This window comes from Aquarana catesbeiana, linkage group LG10 (assembly GCF_042186555.1).
Source record: "Aquarana catesbeiana isolate 2022-GZ linkage group LG10, ASM4218655v1, whole genome shotgun sequence".
NCBI classification, from domain to species: Eukaryota; Metazoa; Chordata; class Amphibia; order Anura; family Ranidae; genus Aquarana; species Aquarana catesbeiana.
Window position 1 is genome coordinate 76,705,827 of NC_133333.1, and position 13,326 is coordinate 76,719,152.

The window sequence follows — 13,326 nt, forward strand, 5'->3', positions numbered from 1 at the left end:
CAAACAGACAGCAAACAGCTGACAGACAGCAAACAGCAAACAGACAGCAAACAAACAGCAAGACTTGTATACTCTAACTCTGGTTTTTAACTCCCACTTATTCCAGCTCCACTTACACCAAGCTCCACAGCTTCAGACTGAGCACGCTCAGACTGAGTCCTACAACCAGTTAAATAGGCACCTGTGAGCAATTAACCACACCCCTTAATTGATAGACTGATGAAACCAGAGAAAAAAAAAAAAGCTATTTAAAAAGTGACAGCAAAAGGCAAATTAAAAACTAAAAGGAAAAGCCCCAAAAATGCAACCCAGCAAACAGACAGCAAACAGCAAACAGACAGCAAACAGACAGAAAACAGCAAACAGACAGCAAACAGCAAACAGACAGCAAACAGACAGCAAACAAACAGCAAGACTTGTATACTCTAACTCTGGTTTTTAACTCCCACTTATTCCAGCTCCACTTACACCAAGCTCCACAGCTTCAGACTGAGCACGCTCAGACTGAGTCCTACAACCAGTTAAATAGGCACCTGTGAGCAATTAACCACACCCCTTAATTGATAGACTGATGAAACCAGAGGAAAAAAAAGCTATTTAAAAAGTGACAACAAAAGGCAAATTAAAAACTAAAAGGAAAAGCCCCAAAAATGCAACCCAGCAAACAGACAGCAAACAGCAAAAAGACAGCAAACAGCTAACAGACAGCAAACAGCAAACAGACAGCAAACAAACAGCAAGACTTGTATACTCTAACTCTGGTTTTTAACTCCCACTTATTCCAGCTCCACGTACACCAAGCTCCACAGCTTCAGACTGAGCACGCTCAGACTGAGTCCTACAACCAGTTAAATAGGCACCTGTGAGCAATTAACCACACCCCTTAATTGATAGACTGATGAAACCAGAGAAGAAAAAAAAAAAGCTATTTAAAAAGTGACAGCAAAAGGCAAATTAAAAACTAAAAGGAAAAGCCCCAAAAATGCAACCCAGCAAACAGACAGCAAACAGCAAACAGACAGCAAACAGCTAACAGACAGCAAACAGCAAACAGACAGCAAACAAACAGCAAGACTTGTATACTCTAACTATGGTTTTTAACTCCCACTTATTCCAGCTCCACGTACACCAAGCTCCACAGCTTCAGACTGAGCACGCTCAGACTGAGTCCTACAACCAGTTAAATAGGCACCTGTGAGCAATTAACCACACCCCTTAATTGATAGACTGATGAAACCAGAGAAGAAAAAAAAAAGCTATTTAAAAAGTGACAGCAAAAGGCAAATTAAAAACTAAAAGGAAAAGCCCCAAAAATGCAACCCAGCAAACAGACAGCAAACAGCAAACAGACAGCAAACAGCTAACAGACAGCAAACAGCAAACAGACAGCAAACAAACAGCAAGACTTGTATACTCTAACTCTGGCTTTTAACTCCCACTTATTCCAGCTCCACTTACACCAAGCTCCACAGCTTCAGACTGAGCATGCTCAGACTGAGTCCTACAACCAGTTAAATAGGCACCTGTGAGCAATTAACCACACCCCTTAATTGATAGACTAATGAAACCAGAGAAAAAAAAAAGCTATTTAAAAAGTGACAGCAAAAGGCAAATTAAAAACTAAAAGGAAAAGCCCCAAAAATGCAACCCAGCAAACAGACAGCAAACAGCAAACAGACAGCAAACAGCTAACAGACAGCAAACAGCTAACAGACAGCAAACAAACAGCAAGACTTGTATACTCTAACTCTGGTTTTTAACTCCCACTTATTCCAGCTCCACTTACACCAAGCTCCACAGCTTCAGACTGAGCACGCTCAGACTGAGTCCTACAGCCAGTTAAATAGGCACCTGTGAGCAATTAACCACACCCCTTAATTGATAGACTGATGAAACCAGAGAAAAAAAAAGCTATTTAAAAAGTGACAGCAAAAGGCAAATTAAAAACTAAAAGGAAAAGCCCCAAAAATGCAACCCAGCAAACAGACAGCAAACAGACAGAAAACAGCAAACAGACAGCAAACAGCAAACAGACAGCAAACAGACAGCAAACAAACAGCAAGACTTGTATACTCTAACTCTGGTTTTTAACTCCCACTTATTCCAGCTCCACTTACACCAAGCTCCACAGCTTCAGACTGAGCACGCTCAGACTGAGTCCTACAACCAGTTAAATAGGCACCTGTGAGCAATTAACCACACCCCTTAATTGATAGACTGATGAAACCAGAGAAAAAAAAAAAGCTATTTAAAAAGTGACAGCAAAAGGCAAATTAAAAACTAAAAGGAAAAGCCCCAAAAATGCAACCCAGCAAACAGACAGCAAACAGCAAACAGACAGCAAACAGACAGAAAACAGCAAACAGACAGCAAACAGCAAACAGACAGCAAACAGACAGCAAACAAACAGCAAGACTTGTATACTCTAACTCTGGTTTTTAACTCCCACTTATTCCAGCTCCACTTACACCAAGCTCCACAGCTTCAGACTGAGCACGCTCAGACTGAGTCCTACAACCAGTTAAATAGGCACCTGTGAGCAATTAACCACACCCCTTAATTGATAGACTGATGAAACCAGAGGAAAAAAAAGCTATTTAAAAAGTGACAACAAAAGGCAAATTAAAAACTAAAAGGAAAAGCCCCAAAAATGCAACCCAGCAAACAGACAGCAAACAGCAAAAAGACAGCAAACAGCTAACAGACAGCAAACAGCAAACAGACAGCAAACAAACAGCAAGACTTGTATACTCTAACTCTGGTTTTTAACTCCCACTTATTCCAGCTCCACGTACACCAAGCTCCACAGCTTCAGACTGAGCACGCTCAGACTGAGTCCTACAACCAGTTAAATAGGCACCTGTGAGCAATTAACCACACCCCTTAATTGATAGACTGATGAAACCAGAGAAGAAAAAAAAAAAAGCTATTTAAAAAGTGACAGCAAAAGGCAAATTAAAAACTAAAAGGAAAAGCCCCAAAAATGCAACCCAGCAAACAGACAGCAAACAGCAAACAGACAGCAAACAGCTAACAGACAGCAAACAGCAAACAGACAGCAAACAAACAGCAAGACTTGTATACTCTAAATCTGGCTTTTAACTCTGACTTATTCCAGCTCCACTTACACCAAGCTCCACAGCTTCAGACTGAGCACGCTCAGACTGAGTCCTACAACCAGTTAAATAGGCACCTGTGAGCAATTAACCACACCCTTTAATTGATAGACTGATGAAACCAGAGAAAAAAAAAAAAAAGCTATTTAAAAAGTGACAGCAAAAGGCAAATTAAAAACTAAAAGGAAAAGCCCCAAAAATGCAACCCAGCAAACAGACAGCAAACAGCAAAAAGACAGCAAACAGCTAACAGACAGCAAACAGCAAACAGACAGCAAACAAACAGCAAGACTTGTATACTCTAACTATGGTTTTTAACTCCCACTTATTCCAGCTCCACTTACACCAAGCTCCACAGCTTCAGACTGAGCACGCTCAGACTGAGTCCTACAACCAGTTAAATAGGCACCTGTGAGCAATTAACCACACCCCTTAATTGATAGACTGATGAAACCAGAGAAAAAAAAAAAAGCTATTTAAAAAGTGACAGCAAAAGGCAAATTAAAAACTAAAAGGAAAAGTCCCAAAAATGCAACCCAGCAAACAGACAGCAAACAGCAAACAGACAGCAAACAGCTAACAGACAGCAAACAGACAGCAAACAAACAGCAAGACTTGTATACTCTAACTCTGGTTTTTAACTCCCACTTATTCCAGCTCCACTTACACCAAGCTCCACAGCTTCAGACTGAGCACGCTCAGACTGAGTCCTACAACCAGTTAAATAGGCACCTGTGAGCAATTAACCACACCCCTTAATTGATAGACTGATGAAACCAGAGAAAAAAAAAAGCTATTTAAAAAGTGACAGCAAAAGGCAAATTAAAAACTAAAAGGAAAAGCCCCAAAAATGCAACCCAGCAAACAGACAGCAAACAGCAAACAGACAGCAAACAGCTAACAGACAGCAAACAGCAAACAGACAGCAAACAAACAGCAAGACTTGTATACTCTAACTCTGGTTTTTAACTCCCACTTATTCCAGCTCCACTTACACCAAGCTCCACAGCTTCAGACTGAGCACGCTCAGACTGAGTCCTACAACCAGATAAATAGGCACCTGTGAGCAATTAACCACACCCCTTAATTGATAGACTGATGAAACCAGAGAAAAAAAAGCTATTTAAAAAGTGACAGCAAAAGGCAAATTAAAAACTAAAAGGAAAAGCCCCAAAAATGCAACCCAGCAAACAGCAAACAGACAGCAAACAGCAAACAGACAGCAAACAGACAGCAAACAAACAGCAAGACTTGTATACTCTAACTCTGGTTTTTAACTCCCACTTATTCCAGCTCCACTTACACCATGCTCCACAGCTTCAGACTGAGCACGCTCAAACTGAGTCCTACAACCAGTTAAATAGGCACCTGTGAGCAATTAACCACACCCCTTAATTGATAGACTAATGAAACCAGAGAAAAAAAAAAGCTATTTAAAAAGTGACAGCAAAAGGCAAATTAAAAACTAAAAGGAAAAGCCCCAAAAATGCAACCCAGCAAACAGACAGCAAACAGCAAACAGATAGCAAACAGCTAACAGACAGCAAACAGACAGCAAACAAACAGCAAGACTTGTATACTCTAACTCTGGTTTTTAACTCCCACTTATTCCAGCTCCACTTACACCAAGCTCCACAGCTTCAGACTGAGCACGCTCAGACTGAGTCCTACAACTAGTTAAATAGGCACCTGTGAGCAATTAACCACACCCCTTAATTGATAGACTGATGAAACCAGAGAAAAAAAAAAAAAAGCTATTTAAAAAGTGACAGCAAAAGGCAAATTAAAAACTAAAAGGAAAAGCCCCAAAAATGCAACCCAGCAAACAGACAGCAAACAGCAAACAGACAGCAAACAGCTGACAGACAGCAAACAGCAAACAGACAGCAAACAAACAGCAAGACTTGTATACTCTAACTCTGGTTTTTAACTCCCACTTATTCCAGCTCCACTTACACCAAGCTCCACAGCTTCAGACTGAGCACGCTCAGACTGAGTCCTACAACCAGTTAAATAGGCACCTGTGAGCAATTAACCACACCCCTTAATTGATAGACTGATGAAACCAGAGAAAAAAAAAAAGCTATTTAAAAAGTGACAGCAAAAGGCAAATTAAAAACTAAAAGGAAAAGCCCCAAAAATGCAACCCAGCAAAAAGACAGCAAACAGCAAACAGACAGCAAACAGCTAACAGACAGCAAACAGACAGCAAACAAACAGCAAGACTTGTATACTCTAACTCTGGTTTTTAACTCCCACTTATTCCAGCTCCACTTACACCAAGCTCCACAGCTTCAGACTGAGCACGCTCAGACTGAGTCCTACAGCCAGTTAAATAGGCACCTGTGAGCAATTAACCACACCCCTTAATTGATAGACTGATGAAACCAGAGAAAAAAAAGCTATTTAAAAAGTGACAGCAAAAGGCAAATTAAAAACTAAAAGGAAAAGCCCCAAAAATGCAACCCAGCAAACAGCAAACAGACAGCAAACAGCAAACAGACAGCAAACAGACAGCAAACAAACAGCAAGACTTGTATACTCTAACTCTGGTTTTTAACTCCCACTTATTCCAGCTCCACTTACACCATGCTCCACAGCTTCAGACTGAGCACGCTCAAACTGAGTCCTACAACCAGTTAAATAGGCACCTGTGAGCAATTAACCACACCCCTTAATTGATAGACTAATGAAACCAGAGAAAAAAAAAAGCTATTTAAAAAGTGACAGCAAAAGGCAAATTAAAAACTAAAAGGAAAAGCCCCAAAAATGCAACCCAGCAAACAGACAGCAAACAGCAAACAGACAGCAAACAGCTAACAGACAGCAAACAGACAGCAAACAAACAGCAAGACTTGTATACTCTAACTCTGGTTTTTAACTCCCACTTATTCCAGCTCCACTTACACCAAGCTCCACAGCTTCAGACTGAGCACGCTCAGACTGAGTCCTACAACCAGTTAAATAGGCACCTGTGAGCAATTAACCACACCCCTTAATTGATAGACTGATGAAACCAGAGAAAAAAAAAAAAAAGCTATTTAAAAAGTGACAGCAAAAGGCAAATTAAAAACTAAAAGGAAAAGCCCCAAAAATGCAACCCAGCAAACAGACAGCAAACAGCAAACAGACAGCAAACAGCTGACAGACAGCAAACAGCAAACAGACAGCAAACAAACAGCAAGACTTGTATACTCTAACTCTGGTTTTTAACTCCCACTTATTCCAGCTCCACTTACACCAAGCTCCACAGCTTCAGACTGAGCACGCTCAGACTGAGTCCTACAACCAGTTAAATAGGCACCTGTGAGCAATTAACCACACCCCTTAATTGATAGACTGATTAAACCAGAGAAAAAAAAGCTATTTAAAAAGTGACAGCAAAAGGCAAATTAAAAACTAAAAGGAAAAGCCCCAAAAATGCAACCCAGCAAACAGACAGCAAACAGACAGCAAACAGCTAACAGACAGCAAACAGCAAACAGACAGCAAACAGACAGCAAACAAACAGCAAGACTTGTATACTCTAACTCTGGTTTTTAACTCCCACTTATTCCAGCTCCACTTACACCAAGCTCCACAGCTTCAGACTGAGCACGCTCAGACTGAGTCCTACAACCAGTTAAATAGGCACCTGTGAGCAATTAACCACACCCCTTAATTGATAGACTGATGAAACCAAAGAAAAAAAAAAAAAAAAGCTATTTAAAAAGTGACAGCAAAAGGCAAATTAAAAACTAAAAGGAAAAGCCCCAAAATTGCAACCTAGCAAACAGACAGCAAACAGCTAACAGACAGCAAACAGCAAACAGACAGCAAACAAACAGCAAGACTTGTATACTCTAACTCTGGTTTTTAACTCCCACTTATTCCAGCTCCACTTACACCAAGCTCCACAGCTTCAAACTGAGCATGCTCAGACTGAGTCCTACAACCAGTTAAATAGGCACCTGTGAGCAATTAACCACACCCCTTAATTGATAGACTGATGAAACCAGAGAAAAAAAAAGCTATTTAAAAAGTGACAGCAAAAGGCAAATTAAAAACTAAAAGGAAAAGCCCCAAAAATGCAACCCAGCAAACAGACAGCAAACAGCAAACAGACAGCAAACAGCTAACAGACAGCAAACAGCAAACAGACAGCAAACAAACAGCAAGACTTGTATACTCTAACTCTTGTTTTTAACTCCCACTTATTCCAGCTCCACTTACACCAAGCTCCACAGCTTCAGACTGAGCACGCTCAGACTGAGTCCTACAACCAGTTAAATAGGCACCTGTGAGCAATTAACCACACCCCTTAATTGATAGACTGATGAAACCAGAGAAAAAAAAAAGCTATTTAAAAAGTGACAGCAAAAGGCAAATTAAAAACTAAAAGGAAAAGCCCCAAAAATGCAACCCAGCAAACAGACAGCAAACAGCAAACAGACAGCAAACAGCTAACAGACAGCAAACAGCAAACAGACAGCAAACAAACAGCAAGACTTGTATACTCTAACTCTGGTTTTTAACTCCCACTTATTCCAGCTCCACTTACACCAAGCTCCACAGCTTCAGACTGAGCACGCTCAGACTGAGTCCTACAACCAGATAAATAGGCACCTGTGAGCAATTAACCACACCCCTTAATTGATAGACTGATGAAACCAGAGAAAAAAAAGCTATTTAAAAAGTGACAGCAAAAGGCAAATTAAAAACTAAAAGGAAAAGCCCCAAAAATGCAACCCAGCAAACAGCAAACAGACAGCAAACAGCAAACAGACAGCAAACAGACAGCAAACAAACAGCAAGACTTGTATACTCTAACTCTGGTTTTTAACTCCCACTTATTCCAGCTCCACTTACACCATGCTCCACAGCTTCAGACTGAGCACGCTCAAACTGAGTCCTACAACCAGTTAAATAGGCACCTGTGAGCAATTAACCACACCCCTTAATTGATAGACTAATGAAACCAGAGGAAAAAAAAAGCTATTTAAAAAGTGACAGCAAAAGGCAAATTAAAAACTAAAAGGAAAAGCCCCAAAAATGCAACCCAGCAAACAGACAGCAAACAGCAAACAGACAGCAAACAGCTAACAGACAGCAAACAGACAGCAAACAAACAGCAAGACTTGTATACTCTAACTCTGGTTTTTAACTCCCACTTATTCCAGCTCCACTTACACCAAGCTCCACAGCTTCAGACTGAGCACGCTCAGACTGAGTCCTACAACCAGTTAAATAGGCACCTGTGAGCAATTAACCACACCCCTTAATTGATAGACTGATGAAACCAGAGAAAAAAAAAAAAAAAAGCTATTTAAAAAGTGACAGCAAAAGGCAAATTAAAAACTAAAAGGAAAAGCCCCAAAAATGCAACCCAGCAAACAGACAGCAAACAGCAAACAGACAGCAAACAGCTGACAGACAGCAAACAGCAAACAGACAGCAAACAAACAGCAAGACTTGTATACTCTAACTCTGGTTTTTAACTCCCACTTATTCCAGCTCCACTTACACCAAGCTCCACAGCTTCAGACTGAGCACGCTCAGACTGAGTCCTACAACCAGTTAAATAGGCACCTGTGAGCAATTAACCACACCCCTTAATTGATAGACTGATGAAACCAGAGAAAAAAAAAAAGCTATTTAAAAAGTGACAGCAAAAGGCAAATTAAAAACTAAAAGGAAAAGCCCCAAAAATGCAACCCAGCAAAAAGACAGCAAACAGCAAACAGACAGCAAACAGCTAACAGACAGCAAACAGACAGCAAACAAACAGCAAGACTTGTATACTCTAACTCTGGTTTTTAACTCCCACTTATTCCAGCTCCACTTACACCAAGCTCCACAGCTTCAGACTGAGCACGCTTAGACTGAGTCCTACAGCCAGTTAAATAGGCACCTGTGAGCAATTAACCACACCCCTTAATTGATAGACTGATGAAACCAGAGAAAAAAAAGCTATTTAAAAAGTGACAGCAAAAGGCAAATTAAAAACTAAAAGGAAAAGCCCCAAAAATGCAACCCAGCAAACAGCAAACAGACAGCAAACAGCAAACAGACAGCAAACAGACAGCAAACAAACAGCAAGACTTGTATACTCTAACTCTGGTTTTTAACTCCCACTTATTCCAGCTCCACTTACACCATGCTCCACAGCTTCAGACTGAGCACGCTCAAACTGAGTCCTACAACCAGTTAAATAGGCACCTGTGAGCAATTAACCACACCCCTTAATTGATAGACTAATGAAACCAGAGAAAAAAAAAAGCTATTTAAAAAGTGACAGCAAAAGGCAAATTAAAAACTAAAAGGAAAAGCCCCAAAAATGCAACCCAGCAAACAGACAGCAAACAGCAAACAGACAGCAAACAGCTAACAGACAGCAAACAGACAGCAAACAAACAGCAAGACTTGTATACTCTAACTCTGGTTTTTAACTCCCACTTATTCCAGCTCCACTTACACCAAGCTCCACAGCTTCAGACTGAGCACGCTCAGACTGAGTCCTACAACCAGTTAAATAGGCACCTGTGAGCAATTAACCACACCCCTTAATTGATAGACTGATGAAACCAGAGAAAAAAAAAAAAAAAGCTATTTAAAAAGTGACAGCAAAAGGCAAATTAAAAACTAAAAGGAAAAGCCCCAAAAATGCAACCCAGCAAACAGACAGCAAACAGCAAACAGACAGCAAACAGCTGACAGACAGCAAACAGCAAACAGACAGCAAACAAACAGCAAGACTTGTATACTCTAACTCTGGTTTTTAACTCCCACTTATTCCAGCTCCACTTACACCAAGCTCCACAGCTTCAGACTGAGCACGCTCAGACTGAGTCCTACAACCAGTTAAATAGGCACCTGTGAGCAATTAACCACACCCCTTAATTGATAGATTGATGAAACCAGAGAAAAAAAAAAGCTATTTAAAAAGTGACAGCAAAAGGCAAATTAAAAACTAAAAGGAAAAGCCCCAAAAATGCAACCCAGCAAAAAGACAGCAAACAGCAAACAGACAGCAAACAGCTAACAGACAGCAAACAGACAGCAAACAAACAGCAAGACTTGTATACTCTAACTCTGGTTTTTAACTCCCACTTATTCCAGCTCCACTTACACCAAGCTCCACAGCTTCAGACTGAGCACGCTCAGACTGAGTCCTACAGCCAGTTAAATAGGCACCTGTGAGCAATTAACCACACCCCTTAATTGATAGACTGATGAAACCAGAGAAAAAAAAAAGCTATTTAAAAAGTGACAGCAAAAGGCAAATTAAAAACTAAAAGGAAAAGCCCCAAAAATGCAACCCAGCAAACAGACAGCAAATAGACAGAAAACAGCAAACAGACAGCAAACAGCAAACAGACAGCAAACAAACAGCAAGACTTGTATACTCTAACTCTGGTTTTTAACTCCCACTTATTCCAGCTCCACTTACACCAAGCTCCACAGCTTCAGACTGAGCACGCTCAAACTGAGTCCTACAACCAGTTAAATAGGCACCTGTGAGCAATTAACCACACCCCTTAATTGATAGACTGATGAAACCAGAGAAAAAAAAAAGCTATTTAAAAAGTGACAGCAAAAGGCAAATTAAAAACTAAAAGGAAAAGCCCCAAAAATGCAACCCAGCAAACAGACAGCAAACAGCAAACAGACAGCAAACAGCTAACAGACAGCAAACAGCAAACAGACAGCAAACAAACAGCAAGACTTGTATACTCTAACTCTGGTTTTTAACTCCCACTTATTACAGCTCCACTTACACCAAGCTCCACAGCTTCAGACTGAGCATGCTCAGACTGAGTCCTACAACCAGTTAAATAGGCACCTGTGAGCAATTAACCACACCCCTTAATTGATAGACTGATGAAACCAAAAAAAAAAAAGCTATTTAAAAAGTGACAGCAAAAGGCAAATTAAAAACTAAAAGGAAAAGCCACAAAAATGCAACCCAGCAAACAGACAGCAAACAGACAGCAAACAGCTAACAGACAGCAAACAGCAAACAGACAGCAAACAAACAGCAAGACTTGTATACTCTAACTCTGGTTTTTAACTCCCACTTATTCCAGCTCCACTTACACCAAGCTCCACAGCTTCAGACTGAGCACGCTCAGACTGAGTCCTACAACCAGTTAAATAGGCACCTGTGAGCAATTAACCACACCCCTTAATTGATAAACTGATGAAAGCAGAGAAAAAAAAAAGCTATTTAAAAAGTGACAGCAAAAGGCAAATTAAAAACTAAAAGGAAAAGCCCCAAAAATGCAACCCAGCAAACAGACAGCAAACAGACAGAAAACAGCAAACAGACAGCAAACAGCAAACAGACAGCAAACAGACAGCAAACAAACAGCAAGACTTGTATACTCTAACTCTGGTTTTTAACTCCCACTTATTCCAGCTCCACTTACACCAAGCTCCACAGCTTCAGACTGAGCACGCTCAGACTGAGTCCTACAACCAGTTAAATAGGCACCTGTGAGCAATTAACCACACCCCTTAATTGATAGACTGATGAAACCAAAGAAAAAAAAAGCTATTTAAAAAGTGACAGCAAAAGGCAAATTAAAAACTAAAAGGAAAAGCCCCAAAATTGCAACCCAGCAAACAGACAGCAAACAGCTAACAGACAGCAAACAGCAAACAGACAGCAAACAAACAGCAAGACTTCTATACTCTAACTCTGGTTTTTAACTCCCACTTATTCCAGCTCCACTTACACCAAGCTCCACAGCTTCAGACTGAGCATGCTCAGACTGAGTCCTACAACCAGTTAAATAGGCACCTGTGAGCAATTAACCACACCCCTTAATTGATAGACTGATGAAACCAGAGGAAAAAAAAAGCTATTTAAAAAGTGACAGCAAAAGGCAAATTAAAAACTAAAAGGAAAAGCCCCAAAAATGCAACCCAGCAAACAGACAGCAAACAGCAAACAGACAGCAAACAGCTAACAGACAGCAAACAGACAGCAAACAGCAAACAGACAGCAAACAAACAGCAAGACTTGTATACTCTAACTCTGGTTTTTAACTCCCACTTATTCCAGCTCCACTTACACCAAGCTCCACAGCTTCAGACTGAGCACGCTCAGACTGAGTCCTACAACCAGTTAAATAGGCACCTGTGAGCAATTAACCACACCCCTTAATTGATAGACTGATGAAACCAGAGAAAAAAAAAGCTATTTAAAAAAGGGACAGCAAAAGGCAAATTAAAAACTAAAAGGAAAAGCCCCAAAAATGCAACCCAGCAAACAGACAGCAAACAGCAAACAGACAGCAAACAGCAAACAGACAGCAAACAGCAAGACTTGTATACTCTAACTCTGGTTTTTAACTCCCACTTATTCCAGCTCCACTTACACCAAGCTCCACAGCTTCAGACTGAGCACGCTCAGACTGAGTCCTACAACCAGTTAAATAGGCACCTGTGAGCAATTAACCACACCCCTTAATTGATAGACTGATGAAACCAGAGAAAAAAAAAAAGCTATTTAAAAAGTGACAGCAAAAGGCAAATTAAAAACTAAAAGGAAAAGCCCCAAAAATGCAACCCAGCAAACAGACAGCAAACAGCAAACAGACAGCAAACAGCTAACAGACAGCAAACAGCAAACAGACAGCAAACAAACAGCAAGACTTGTATACTCTAACTCTGGTTTTTAACTCCCACTTATTCCAGCTCCACTTACACCAAGCTCCACAGCTTCAGACTGAGCACGCTCAGACTGAGTCCTACAACCAGATAAATAGGCACCTGTGAGCAATTAACCACACCCCTTAATTGATAGACTGATGAAACCAAAGAAAAAAAAAGCTATTTAAAAAGTGACAGCAAAAGGCAAATTAAAAACTAAAAGGAAAAGCCCCAAAATTGCAACCCAGCAAACAGACAGCAAACAGCTAACAGACAGCAAACAGCAAACAGACAGCAAACAAACAGCAAGACTTCTATACTCTAACTCTGGTTTTTAACTCCCACTTATTCCAGCTCCACTTACACCAAGCTCCACAGCTTCAGACTGAGCATGCTCAGACTGAGTCCTACAACCAGTTAAATAGGCACCTGTGAGCAATTAACCACACCCCTTAATTGATAGACTGATGAAACCAGAGGAAAAAAAAAGCTATTTAAAAAGTGACAGCAAAAGGCAAATTAAAAACTAAAAGGAAAAGCCCCAAAAATGCAACCCAGCAAACAGACAGCAAAC